The 8,230-nt window shown below is 60.1% G+C and overlaps 1 long non-coding RNA gene across 1 annotated transcript; it reads right to left on the reverse strand.

Moving 5' to 3' along the window:
• Positions 1–1,464: 1,464 nt before the first annotated feature.
• Positions 1,465–6,414, reverse strand: LOC139084770 (uncharacterized). The gene is made up of 3 exons (XR_011542476.1): positions 6,086–6,414; positions 5,852–5,987; positions 1,465–3,037 (listed from the first exon to the last, which is right to left on the reverse strand). It is a non-coding gene; the product is annotated as an uncharacterized lncRNA (long non-coding RNA).
• Between the last annotated feature and the right edge of the window lie 1,816 nt (positions 6,415–8,230).

Here is an 8,230-nt window from a genome sequence, read left to right on the forward strand (position 1 = left end):
ACTCTTTTAAACAAATTTTTAAATAAATTTTGAACCTCCGTAGAAAATAAAAAGCGTGAGCTTCCCGTCGCTGCTGTCACAGATTGCCGTAAATATAGCGGCTTCAACAACACGGATTTATTCTCCTCCAGGCTGGAGGTCGGCAGTCCGAAACCGGCTTCCACATTGGAGGAGGCCCCGGCAGGGCTGTGCCCTCTGAAGCCCTGGAGGGGACCGGCTCGGCCCCTCCCGCCGGGAGGCCACCTGCGTCCCGTGTCGAGTGACCCTCTGCGTGTCCCTCTAGCGTCCTGCTCCCGTCATCTCAGCCGCTCCTTCCTCTCCCACAGTCAGCTCTCTCCACCCCCTCTCGCCAGGACACTTGCAGCCACGTGTAGGCCCGGCCCCGGCCACCCAGGACGACGCCCCGTCTCAGGAGCCTGTGGCCACGTCAGGCTCCGGGGATCAGCATGGGGACATCTCCTGGGGCCACGATCCTGCCTCCCGCGTCTTCTGTGGCCCCTCCGAGCCGACGCAGGCGGGCTCGCTGCATCCTCTCCAGCCTGGCGGGCACGTGCAGAGCCGCCGCCGGCCGAGGCCCCGCGCTCAGCACAGGAGCAGGGACTCGGAGCTCGGGGCTCCCGGGGGCTGGGAGAGGGCAGCCGGGGCTCCGAGAGCTAGCGGGGACTGAGCCTTCCCGCGGCCACAACTCCACCCCCCCCTCCCGGAGGCACTGCCCCGGCCCCAGGCCCCCCAGTTCGAGAGGCTGGTGCAACACCGACCGACGTGACACCAAAGCCGAGATCTGCGCACAAAGGGGGCATAGAAGCAGAGGGCAGCAGGCAGTGGGCGAAAGGAAGTCAAGTGTCAGGATTTCAGGTCCTGGTCATGGGCGGTCTGACGGGTGCCGGAAAGGACCCGCTTAAAACTTAACAGTTTCCTTAAGTTTTCCGCCTCCGGTTCCACAGCCTCCTCTTAGGTTATCTTCCGACGGCCCCTGCGGACCCTCCCTGCTCTGTGTACCAGGAGGCTGACGCTGTGGACTACATTACCCAGACTCCCTTGCACTCCAGCTTCCTGCTGGGTTCAGCCAATGGGAGGCCTCGACTGGAGACTGGAGGGCGGGAGGAGAGAGAGGCTGGGGTGTTTCCCCCACCCCCGTCCCCGCCTCCGCATGATGGACAGGGGCTGGCTCTTCCGCCGGAGCTCCCTCCTGTCTGCTGCTCCCCCCACAGCTCCAGCTCCTCCAGCTTCCTGTAGCCGCTCCCTCCCCACCCCTTCGGGCCTGAGGGTGGTGACAGCGGCCTGCCTGGCCAGCCCTGGGCTGCCCGTTTCTTCTGGGTGTCACTACCTACCCCCGGCCTCCCCCTTTACAAACTGTCCCTTCAGGAACCTCTCCCAGTTATCCCACCAGAGAGCGGGGCCTCAGACAGAGCCCCTGACGATGATACTTGTAAATCCCAGGTTCGAAGAGCCGATTACAATGTCTGAATGCACATTAAGATAAAATATTAATTATTAAAGCAAAATATACAGTTGGTGTTCTACTTAAAATCATCTCCTATACATCAGTGGTCCCCATGGCCCGCTGGGACGTCGCCATGGGAACCCTCCTTTACAGGACGACACAGAGCACGTTTGGCCCAACCACGGGGCCTGGATGATGACACGGAGCGGGATGCAGCCTGCCAGGGTCGCCCAGTACGAGGGACGTGGAGCGGGAAGAGCGTGGGGGAGGGGGGAGTCAGCATAAGTAGTGTGGGTACCACGTAAAATGTGACATTCTGTCATTTCAAATGCGAAACCTACCATTTTTGTAAAAAACTACCTGGACGCTGCTGTGACACCTGCTGTTCGGGATCCTTCCTTGAAGCTGACAGCCCGACCACAGCGGCTGCGTCTCCTCCGCTGCCAACACGGCACCCAGAACCGGGCAGCTTACAGCAACAGAGGTTCATTCTCTCTGCGTCCTGGAGGCCAGCGGCCTGAAATGCGGGTGTGGCGGCCGCGCTCCCTGAGGGCTCGGCCCTTCCTGCGGCCGGCCAGGCACTCCCTGACTTGTAGACACATCACTCCAGTCACACAGTGTGGTCCCCTCTGTGTCTTTCCATCACCTTCCCTCTGCGTGTGTCTCTGTGTCTGAATTTCCCTTTTTTCTAGAGACTCCACTCATTGTGATTAGGACCCACCCTAGAAACCTCATCTTAACTCTGTCACCTCTGTAAAGACCTGTTTCCACAGAAGGTCACCTTCTGAGACCCTGGGGGTTAGGACTTCCCATCTTTTTTGGAGAAGGGACACCACTCAACTCACAACAGTGGCTCAATTGCAAAAACATGGAAATTATTGGTCTAGCTAACAATGAAAAAACCAGGAGTGTATCTTCAGGTGAGGCTTGATCCAGGGCCCAGCACTGTCATGATGCCATCTCTGGCCCCCTGCCCCCGTCTCTCCGCGCGGCTTGCCTCTGTTCGCCTCATCCTTAAGCAGGCTCTCTCCGCGTGAGGCCCCAGGCAGCTCCAGGTTCCGGTTCCACCCGCTGAGCCATAAGAGCAGAAAGCATTCTTCTTTCTCAGTACTTCCAGCAAATTCCTCAGGCTGACCCTCCCTGACCTTGCTTGGGTCACGTGCCCACCTCTGGACAAATCGCTGAAGTCAGGGGTGGGACCGTGCTGATAGGCAGGCCGGGTCACCTGCCCATGTGCAGAGGAAGGAAGGGGGGAGGCGCCTCCTGGCAAACCTCAGGGCCCGGGGGTAACGGGGGAGGGGGGTCCCCGGGGGAAACCGATGTGGTGACCAGAAACAGGGAGCCTGGGAGCTGGCCAGCCGAGCAACGGGTACCGCCAGCGGCCTGGAAACAACCGGGGGGACATGCACTGGTGACGAGCAGGGGTCAGGGACGAGCAGAGCTTCGAGGCCGAGCGGAGAGCTGCTTTCGCGCTGCCGGAATCTTCTCGAGAACGGCTGTCTCTGTTCGCACTCCGGGGTGCGGGCTCGGAGGGAGGTGGGCGGGAGGACGGCCTGTCCCAGGTCTGCGAGGGTGTCCCCGAGGGCCCAAGCCCTGGAACGGAGGAGAGGGAATCAGGAGGGGCGGGGGGAGGGCAGCCTGCTGGCCCCCCAGGGTCTGGGGTGCAGCGGCCTCTCAGGGCGTCCCGGCCGAGTGTGGGGTCTCACACCCGCCCTCATCAGTGTCCCGGGTTTCTCCACCTGGACGTGTGGACATTTGGGGCCAGACTGTCCTTGGTTGGGGCCGTCCTGTGCTCTGTAGGATGCCAGCGTGTCCCTGGCCTCCACCCACGCGATGCCAGCCTCGTGCGCCCCCCAATCTTGATGACTGAAAGTGTCTCCAGCCAGCGCAGGGTGTCCCCTCGCGTCAAAATCGCCCTGGTGCCAACCTCTGGGTCCCCGACGAGGGGACAGGACCGTGCTGACCCTGAGGGGGTGGCTCTGTGGCTGTGGCCGGCCCGCAGGGGCTGACAGTGGGCCGCTCGGCACGGAGCTCCCCAGGCTGGGCCCTTCCTCGGGGGGTCGGACACACAGCCGTGCCCCCGCCCTAACAAGTGGGTCTTTTGTCATCAGAAAGACCCTTAATGGAGGGACGTAAAACAGCGTCAAACACCATTTTTCAACATGCAGCTTCAGAGCAAAATCAGTCTCATGTCGTCCGCCCCCCATGCCAGCGGCTCTCGGCCTCCTGCCCCCACGGGGCTACGCCAGCTGCAGCTGCGGCTTCCAGGGCTCCAGGGCCGCCCTGCAGTTTTGCCCGGTTAGGGATCCCCCTCCCCTAGCGACAGCCTTGGGTCTGTGAAGGTGGTGGCTTGGTCCCACCCCCACCTCCGAGTGGACATGGCTTAGTTAGGCCAAGCCTGGGACTCCCGACCCCCGTCGTTCACAACTGGCCCAGGGGGGTCAAGTGAAGAGTGCTAGCGAGCAGGGGAGTGTGCTGGCAGCTTCGGGGAACTTTCCTCGTCTTTACACACGGCCGTGAGGAAAGGATATTCACTCTGCTCCCATTGGGCATTGTGACAGGATGCCTGGCTCAACAGCAGCCATTTTGCACCATGAGGGGATGAGCCTAGAGATGGCGGAGCACAGAAATGGAAAGAGCTCAGTGGGCTGCTGGATCCGCCCGCCCTGACGCCACCATCTGTGTCTCCCTGTGCTGCGACTAACCAGGCCACCCCCAGAGAAGCCATTTTGGATTAGGGCCTCTTATCTGTAGCCTCTTGATTCGCTTGGGACAGTCCCGGAGCAAGGAAACCTCTGTCCCTTTGTTTCCCCAATGTTCCCCAGGCTTATCTGAGCAGAAAAACATAAAAAGAACATTTTAAATAAAATCTTTTGATTTTTCTCGGAGGACAATTAGCAAACGTAGCAAAAGCTGAGACACCTGGCTGTGGTGGGTTCAAACCCTGTCCCCTTACTGACCAGGAGTGTGACCTTGGATGAGCCCTCCCCGGCCCCCCCCAGGAAGGCTTCAGGCCGGGGCTGATAATTATCTTCTAAATGTCCACCCTCCCCTCCTTCTTTAGCCACGGCATCAAAGTTTTTAGCTGGGTGACATTCCCCAGCCTCCCCTACAGTTGGCTGTGGCTGTGTGGCTAAATCTTGCCAGTGAGATGAAGGCAAAACTGTGTGGTGGAACTTCCAGGAAGGCCCCATAAATGAGGAAGATTCAGTTAAAAGATGGTTTCTTTCCTTCCTGCTGTCTGGAATGCAGATGTGATGGCTGGAGCTCCAGGAGCCATCTTGGACTATGAGGTAACATTGAGGATAAAGTCACACACTAAGACTGGGAGAAGCCCAGAGCCTGATGCGTAACAAGTGCTGAATAAACGGGGGCTGTGATTTATCATTACTGTCTCCAGGCCCCAGGTTTCCCCCAGGTTATTCTATTGCCAGCCCTCAGGGTCTAGTGGTTAAGATCGGGCGCTCTTGCCGCCACAGCCTGGGTCCATGTCCCAGTCAAGGAACCACACCACCATCTGTGGGTTGTCATACTGTGGCAGCTGTGTGTCGCTGTGATGCTGAAAGCTATGCCACGAGTATGTCAAACACTAGCAGGTCACCCACAGTGGACAGGTTTCAGCAGAGCTTCCAGACTCAGACAGACTAGGAAGAAGGACCTGGCCACTGACTTCTCAAGAAACTGGCCATGAAAACCCTGTGAATGGCAGTGGAGCATCGTCTGATATAGGACTGGAAGGGGAGGGGATGGTGCAAAAGGACTGGGCAGGGTTCCACTCTGCTCACACAGGGGTGCTAGGAGTTGGAATCCACTTGACAGCGCTAACGACACTTTCTGCAGAACATGAGAAGCTTCTCAAAAAAATTGATCTTGGGGCTGGCCTAGTGGCGCAGCGGTTAAGTTCACACGTTCCGCTTTGGCGGCCCAGGGTTCGCAGGTTCAGATCCCGGGTGCAGACATGGCACCACTTGGCACGCCATGCTGTGGTAGGCGTCCCATGTATAAAGTAGAGGAAGATGGGCATGGATGTTAACTCAGGGCCACTCCTCCTCAAAAAAATAAATTGATCTTGTGATACAGTTGGGATACATTTCTTACAGACACATAATGTATATTTGATTATTAAAGGCCCTGATAAGTCCTGTACTCTCTCTGTTTAGCCCTGCACCCCCCAGGGTGATTTGGGCACTAACGCCCCCTCCCCATTATTTTGTCTTCTGATAACACCTACTCCCCTTCCCCTGGACGCCTCCAGGAGACCCCGAGCTGGCCCAGCGTCTCTCAGACTTTTCTGCGCACACCAGGCCCCTGGGGAGCTTGTGAGAAGGGAGACCCTGGTGCGCTGGTTTCCAGTGGAGCCTGATTCTGCACATCAGCAGCCTGGCGGCACGTCTTTGTTTTCCTCACCTCTCAGGCAGCCAGGGGTCAGGGGGCCGAGACGGACTGCAGCCTGGCAAGGTCAGGTCCAAACGCCGCCTCACTCTTGGAGCTGTGGGACTCCGGACAAGTTGCTGCGCCTCTCTGACCCTTCCTTAGACAGCAGCTGTGAAGGTCAAGGAGAGACAGCGTGAGCCAAGTTCCAGCTAAACTCACTTTCACACACAGATGAGGAAACAGGTTCAGAGAGGTTAGGCAACTTGCCCAAGGTCACACAGCCAGGAAGCAGCAGATCTAACTCCAGATAAACTGCCTCGGTTTCCTCAGCAGGGTGTGTAGCGAGGACCGGGGATCAGGCCAGCATGTCAGGGACTTCCAGGGGCGTGTTGCTGTCAACGGCCATTTTTGTGCTGTCAGCCACCAGAGGATCTTGGGTGCAGCAAGGGAAGGCTCCACCGGGTCTGATGGTCTGAGGATTGCGCTCCGGCAGGAGGCCGCGGGGCCCCGGGTCAACCTGCCAGCCCCTCTGGCCTCTGGCCCCACAAGGCGCACAGGCCCCTTCCTCCCGCCCGGCCGTGTCCCCATCTGCGGGTGAATCATCGAGTTAGAATCCGGGAGGAGCAGATGAGCTCATCCTGCAGCCGGAGCCAGCCGTGCCTGCTCCTGCCCGCCCGCGGCCGCCTGGCCCTCCCCGTGCCCACAGCGCCGGCCCTGACGGGGCACTCCGGGCCGTGTTCAAACCCCCTTCCCTCCACTACCCCCGACCTGGGAGGGCATGAGGGGCCGCGAGGGGGAGCGACGAGGCCGCACTGACGTGCTCCAGACGCCCCAGGCGCAGCACCGGGAGCCCTCCGCCCTGAGCGAGCACGGGCCACGCGGGGTCCCGTCATCTCTCTTCCTGCGGGGTCTTGGCCTGTCTGCCCGCCTCGTCCCTGGACACTCGCGCTGTCTCTGTGACGGCGGAGCAGGGACGCCGTGTCTCAGTGTCTGTGCATCTCTGTGCAAGGATGTGACAGCCCACCTCAGTGTCCCCTCCGGCAGGATGGGGACAGGGTACCACCCTCCCAGCAGGTGGCTCGAAGGAGGCAAAGGTCGTGGGAGTCGGAGGTCATAGGTGGTCATCACAGCAGCGCACTGCCCGGTGACCCTGGGGACACCCCTGCGGTCCTATCTCCCCTCGCACACACAGTCCCGCCCGCGGTCGGTGACGTCAGACGGGGCTGGGCCTGCTGTCCCCACCCCGCAGGCCCCCCGCCAGCGCCTCAGAGTGGCCCGGGGACCCCTGGGGTTGGAGCCCCCCTGGAGGGTCCACAGGTCGGCTCTTCCATCCTCCCACTGAGGCCACGAGCCCAGCGGGCTGGGGCGGAGCAGACGCGGACCCGCTCCTCCTGATGGTGACGTTAAAGGGACCACACGCCTGGGGGCGACGCCACTCCGCCCACTGATGTTTTTGTCTTGGAGAAAATAATTATTTTTCATAAAAATGTGTCGTTGACATTAACGTGCAATAAGTGTATTATCTTTCCTTTTAAGTGAATGAATAGACGCATGTTTTTAAATTTGCCCGGTTTCAGTCCCTCACGTGGTAAACAGGGAACAGAAGCAGCAGTGTCAACAGCTCTTTGGGGTCGGGGTAATTCTGAAGCGTCGCTGGGTCCGAGGCCAGACGCTGAGACGCGCTCCCTTGAACAAAGGCCTCTCTGTGCCCGGAATCAAGGAGCGGACAGCTCGCCGGCTCTCGGAGGCCTGGCCTCCGTCTAGACGCTGGCACAGATGTTTTCACACGGATTTAATTCACAGCACGAACCCCTGGAGTGGGCTCGAACCCCTGGAGTGGGCTCCAGGCGCCCCGTCCTCAGATGGGGGAACGCGGCCTCTAATGGGGAGCCCCTGCCCCAGGTGAGGGGTGGATGGGGGGACGGGACTGGAGCCCAGGCAGCTGGCGCCATAACCACGAGGGGACGCTGCCCCCAGTGGGCCGTGAAGCTGGTGCAGAAGAGGCTCAGAACCAGGTCGAACCACCTGGAGGCTTCCAAGTCCGGCCCCACTCGGGAATCCCCAGGGTTCACTGGCCGGATTACTCAGAGCCTAAAGCAGCAGTGGGGCTGCAGCTGGGGTGCCCAAACCCCCAGCTGTCCAGGTCACCTGTTGCAAAGGAGGCCTGGCCACCGGTCACTAACTCCCTTCCAGCCAGGCTGGCCTTTTTGCTGCTCCTTGGACACACTGAACAGCTTCCAGCCCCAGGGCCTTTGCACCTGCTGTTCCTGCCAGCAGGAGCACCTTTCCTCCCCCTTGGGGCCTCTTCATCTCTTTCAGGCCTCACCTCCGGCCTTCCCCGGCCTCTGCTGACCCAGCAGCCCTCCCACCCCTCCCCCTGCTGTTTATTTCCTTAGTGCCCTGTAGCAGCAC

This window comes from Equus przewalskii, chromosome 7, assembly GCF_037783145.1.
Source record: "Equus przewalskii isolate Varuska chromosome 7, EquPr2, whole genome shotgun sequence".
NCBI lineage: Eukaryota > Metazoa > Chordata > Mammalia > Perissodactyla > Equidae > Equus > Equus przewalskii.